Here is a 6,170-nt window from a genome sequence, read left to right as displayed (position 1 = left end):
TGCCATAAAGAAAACCAGTAAAACATAGTAGTTTCAAGCATCCAGGGGAAGCGGAGGTAACTTAGTATAAATCCGCAAAAGAACAGCAGCGGTACAGAAAAAACTTAACTTCAGCAGCAGGCTATAGGGAAGGCAGGAGGCACCGTGTACTGAGAGAGTGGTCGTCCTGAGCCCTCCTGACGTCTGCAACAGATGATGCTAACTGAGCGTGAGTCCCGGGACACAAACACGCTTGAGTACTTCATGATATTCATGCCCATTCAACTTCATGATATTCATGCGCGTCGTGCAATCATTTTAAAACTAAATAAAAACACAGGCTGGATTCATGACATGAGTCTTTTCTGACCCTGCCAGAACATCAGCTTCTACCCGCTTCCTTTCCATTTTAAGCAGTACTGCAAAGAACGTCTTTTCATCGCGTTCCACGCATACGGTTTGTCTTTACTGTTAAGACCCTTTGTGGCATATCCTAATCGTAGCCAACCTCTTCCTCTTTGCCAGACTATTAATGCCTCTCTTAGTTACTTACCCTTCTCATTCCCTAGTCATTGTATTCTATTCATCACGCTTGTATGTGATGAGACTTACAACTGCTGCGTATATGTTGTTTTTCCCTATCCCTTGTGCTCATTTTCCTACTTTACTCCAAGAGGAGAGGCAGCACAATGCAGTGCTTTGGTTCAGATTTAAAAAATCATGTATACCTGCATTGCTCTGTGACACACATGAAAAACACACTTAGAAAAAAAGCAAAAACTTGTGGTTATCCTTAGTTCTTAAGGGAGACAGATCCACAGATTTACCTTTGTTTTGGTGACTGCATTTACACTAGAGGATCAAAACTGTGTCTTTATTGTGTAGCTTTAGTCTACTCCCTGACTACCTTTCACACTTGGAATTTAAATAACCTACTAGCAACCAGTACAGATAACAGGGAACAGACTTTAAGACTGCAAGAGCTGGGCCAAGACTGCAAGAGCTGGGCCTGTTCGGCCTGGAGAAGAGAAGATTGAGAGGCGATCTCATCAACGTGTACAAGTATCTGAAGGGAGGGTGTCAAGAGGATGAGGCCAGCCTCTTCTCCGTGGTGCCCAGCAACAGGACAAGAGGCAACGGGCACAAACTGAACCACAGGCAGTTCCATCTGAACCTGAGAAAAAACTTCTTCACTGTGAGGGTGACAGAGCATTGGACCAGGTTGCCCAGAGAGGTAGTGGAGTCTCCTTCCCTGGAGGTATTCAAAAGCCATCTGGATGTGATCCTGGGCAATATGCTCTAGGTGACCCTGCTGGAGCAGGGAGGTTGGACTAGATGATCTCCAGAGGTCCCTTCCAACCTCAACCATTCTTTGATTCTGTGAACAGGCTGAATGCGCTCCTGGAAGCTTTTGCTCCTGAGGACAGGACAACAGTGGACTGGACACGATCTGTTAGCTATCTAGACAAAGTAGAATATGGTACTTCCGAAAACTGTGTAGCGTTCGTGAGGAGTCCAGAGCTAGGACTACTATTATGCAATTACCGGGCTGTCTTGGCAGTAGGGGAAATGTAAAAAGAACTATGTAACATGCGAATTTTGCTGTCATCAGACCGGTAACTGTAGATGTAGATGTTAAAAGGTAGTCCCTTCTCTCTCAGGCAAAGACACCGCATTATCTAGCTGAAAACATGGAATCTTTCGGCAAGACTTTTACCACTCATCAGTCCAATTTTTTTTCTTGTATAGCTTCTTGCTTCTTTCCTCTTGTACAGAAGTTCCCTAAAAACAAAACTTACTCTTGACTCCTCCAAATTCCAACAGTAAGTACCTGTCTATCTACAAAATCCTTGACAGTAATTAAGTAGTTTCTATGCCATAACCTGTCCTTGGTATGAAAATTACTACTGTTACTTATCCCTGTTGACTATGTTCATCTACCATCCATTACCATTACCTTGGATTTAATAGAATTTGGAGTGCTATGAAGTGCCTCATACAGTGAAGAACCCACATTTTGAAGGACCTGCAGGTGCTACCACAAGGTAAATAGCTAATAATATCATTACTATGCATTTCTCAAGTTTTCTAATATATTCAGCAAAGCTTATTGCTCCTTTCTCAATACTAAGAAGTAATCTGCAACATATTAAAAGAACTGTTTACCAGTGTTTGAGAGTCTATGGACAAAAGCCTTGAGGCTGGCCTTCCTACAGTTCAGGGGCAGGAGAGAAGGAGGGACTCTCTAGCTCTGCTTCTAAAATAAAACTGAGGAACCACGCTGGGAATTAGAGACCATCAGAACTTAAAAATGGTAATAGTTGCTCATGTTCCACCGTGATCTGCCCCCAGCATGGTTTCTAAGTGCAGGCTGGCAAAATCATCACCACTTTCTTTGTGCATTAGTCAAGTGCCCCTTTTAAGTACAAAAGTATAATGTAAAATGTAAGAGGAAAGTACTGCTGTAGCTGCAATTTCAGCTTACATTTGTCCTCTAGGTTTAACAATTAGTCACCAGTCAGGTGGTACAACTGCATTAATTTTTTAATCTTAATTAAAACATGAATATCAGTATGTTCCCATAGAAACTTTATTTAATCCACCCTAAAGGAAGTTTGCTTTGCTGAAAAAAAAAAAAGATGACCTACCATACCTACATCCTGTAGTAAGTTCAAGTTTATAATACTTTCCTATACTCATGCTTCCCAGGAAGGGACGTGAAAATAGCACATATGGGCTGGTGGGAGCATAAATCTGCCTAGGAAGAGAACACAGAGAAGAAGCATGCTGAGTCAGTCTTCTCCAAGGATGCTCCTGCAAAGCCCAAAGGCACAGTTGAGCTGTCCCCGCTCAGTGGAAAAAAAAACTAATGAAAGAGAGCAGCAGTAAGAGCACTCACTCTTCTTCAGTTTTAAGCCTCCCAGGGCACAGACAATCACACTGATAATTGTAGTTTTACACCTCTTTGCGCCAGCTGCACTTAACTGGTCTGATTTTTACCTATGTCACTAATAGCACCACGGAGAATTAAACGAAAGGACTATTAAAAGCCTGATGTATTTTTCATAGGTTGTTTGCATTTCTAATGCTTATTTTGAAGCCTTGTATGAAGAGAAAAGTGGAGATGATAATTCATTAGCATGCAAAATCTAGAAGTACAGTATTATGAAAAATCCTGGTTTTGGGGGGAGACAGAAAACTTAATGCATGAGGTAAGTAATTTCAATGAGGTACTTTGAAGTGTACTGAGATAGTCCAAAAAGAATCACACAGATTTCCAAAAGAATGATGAAAATGGTTTTCACAGAACACAAATTATTGAAGTATATTAGGGTTTAATAGGCCATCACCTGTAGGTTGATCGTCCCCTTTTGCGCTTCCTCCATTCTTTTTAAAAAAATGAAAAGCTGCTTATTTTTATCTGAAGAGAGGGTATCAAGAGGATGGGGCCAGACCCTTTTCAGTGGTGCCCAGTGATAGGACAAGAGGCAACGGGCACAAACTGAAATATAGGAAGTTCTGTCTGAACATAAGGAAAAACTTCTTTCCTGTGAGGGTGACTCAGCACTGGCCCAGGTTGCCCAGAGAGGCTGTGGAGTCTCCATCCTGGGAGATTTTCAAAAGCCGTCTGGACAGGGTCCTGCGCAAGGTGCTGTAGGTGACCCTGCCTGAGGAGGGGTGCTGGACTAGATGGTCTCTCTCTAAAGGTCCTTTCCAACCTCAGCCATTCTGTGATTGTGTGATTTTTCAAATTCATCTCTCCAAATCCCTTGGTCAACTAGTCTGTAATGGGAGAAAGGGGGGAAGGGGAGAATTTCAGGCAGAGAGGACTGGATTCCGCTCTATCAAATTAATTATATAAAGGTAGCAGTAAACAAACAAACAGGTACTGTGCTGTACAGGTAATTTCAAGTTAAGAATCTACGTGACTGTACAATATCAAGTAAAACCTTAGCTGTAGAATTGGGGGTAACTCTAAAACACATTCTCTTTTTGCCCCTTTTGTTTCTCTCTTAAGATTCAGTGATGGTGTAAAGGCGTAAAGCTCTTTGCAGCAGTACAGCAAAACAGGATGTTGTTACCCACAGATCAAATACCTTGGAGTGGCAGCATTCAATTTTTGCAAAGATATTCAATAAAGAGCAAGTATTGCAGGGAATAGGAAGCTGATCCGGGGAAATAAATATATATTTCTGTCCCGACCCACAATTATCTCAGAAGGCCTTTGGCCTCTAGGAGGTGAAAGACTTTTCTTTCTCTGTATTAGGACTAGCGCCATTTCATAAGAAGAAAATTAGCAGAGCCAGGACACAGCCTGAAGCAGCTCCTGCCAGCAGGGCTGGCTGTTGCTACTGCTCTCACAGGGGCTAGTGAAGAGGCGGGAGGACACTAGGACACTGTGTGGTGCTGGGTGAGAGCATCTCCTGCAGCAAAGCTGCTGCACAAAGAAAAGCAGAAGGCTGCAAGGGTGGAAGGAGAAAATAAGCTATCCTGGCAGCACATGTTGCTCAAATGCTGACCTGCTGGGTAGCAGAATGTGTTCTTTAAATGACTGCCTGTCTTGTCTGTGCTTGCTGTCACCCTTGGTTTTCCATGAATTTCCTGATTGCCTTAATCACTCTTACTGCTGTGAAATTCTGTCCCCTACAAAGCTAGCAGCAAAAGACCTGTTGTCTTTAGGAAGTCTGAATCCAACCACTAACAATGCTTTCGAAGTCACAGCATTAATGTCAAAGATTGACAGACAGGAAACCAAAATGGATTATGGCCGTTTCTATAGTATGTTTGTATTGACTTTAAAATCTCATTCCTCACCATCCATACAAAAAATCTTGATACCTGTGTTTGGTTAACTTCTAAGCTGTAGTCATACCACAGTATCCCCCCTTTACATGCCTAATTCTTCACATATTTTGAATAAGATAAAATCCAGAATACAGGCAGTCCTCCACCTTTCTATCTCACTTCTCTTTGCTGCTGTCTAGAGATACTGTTGATGCTTCATTTACTTGTGGATTGCTCAAAGCTCATTAGCATGAGCAAAAGTAATGCCTGTATCCCCCTGGCTAGCTGGTAGAAGGAGTACAACTGAATTCTGATTACTGTCAAGAGGGAGTATAGTAAACACTCATGATTTCAAATATGATAGTAGGAACATATTCCACAGCAACGTCGTTTCACAGCAGCTTGTTTAGCGGAGCGTTCACTGAACCGTGGTATCACGACTGTGAGCATGCAAACAAGCTCTCCACTGCAGCTGAGGATGCACACTGAAAATATCCCAGCAACCTGTATCTGTGATACGGAACTAGAGGTGCTTCTAGTTCTTTAGGCACTGAGCCCAATGACCCACATGACAACATTTTTGTGAAAGGGAGATTATTTATAGGCAGTAGGAAGGTCAGGAGGCTGGCCTGAAACACTCCATGGCAAACTTGAGAGTAATCCTTTCAGTGAAGCAGGTCTCAGATACCTGCTTGGTGGTCTACCAGGAGCATGGAGTGTGTGCTAAGTGCAACCACCTTCGCTATATTTTTGCATGTACAAAATTACCTAATGGTCATCAGATAAGTGCAATGTTAGGGAAGATTCTGCTTTCATGAGTCTAAGCTTGGCTTTGGCACGTGGCATGTGATAGCTGTCACGCACTTGCCAATGTTGCTGATGAGTAGTAGGGGAAAAAACAGAAAAACAGAAAAAGCCCTAAACCAAGCAATAGTTTACAATATTAGCTTAGTATTTCCGCTGTCAGATAAGTCATGCAATCCCTGGAGTTAGTACATAAGGTTTAAAATACTGAGTACGGGGGAGAAGTTCCAAATATGTCTTTTAGTGTCCAGGTAACCACTGGGTCTAAAATCTAGCGAAATTTTTTGCCAAAATGAGATGTTTATTAGGCAACGATTCATTTAGACGCTTTGATTAAACACCATTTACTGCTGTGGAAAAGGCACCCAAAAACTGTACTATTTGTGCTAGTCTGTTTCTGTGGAAACTGTCTGTGGGAGTGGAATAGGAAAAACGGTGGGGGAGAGAAGGAGAGGTAAAGTGTTTTTGGCAGAAGTCCTATTGGCCAGTCACACTTTCAGCGGGGATAAGTCAGAGAAGCCCTCAATGCCAAAGTCCAAACAGTTCTGTTTCCTCCTCCTCCCTTGTGGTGAGGGAGGAGTCTAGTTCTTGAACCCCACTCA

Source organism: Struthio camelus, chromosome 1 (genome assembly GCF_040807025.1).
Source record: "Struthio camelus isolate bStrCam1 chromosome 1, bStrCam1.hap1, whole genome shotgun sequence".
Lineage (NCBI taxonomy): Eukaryota > Metazoa > Chordata > Aves > Struthioniformes > Struthionidae > Struthio > Struthio camelus.
The sequence above is the reverse complement of the archived record's forward strand: the minus strand, read 5'-3'. Positions refer to the sequence as shown.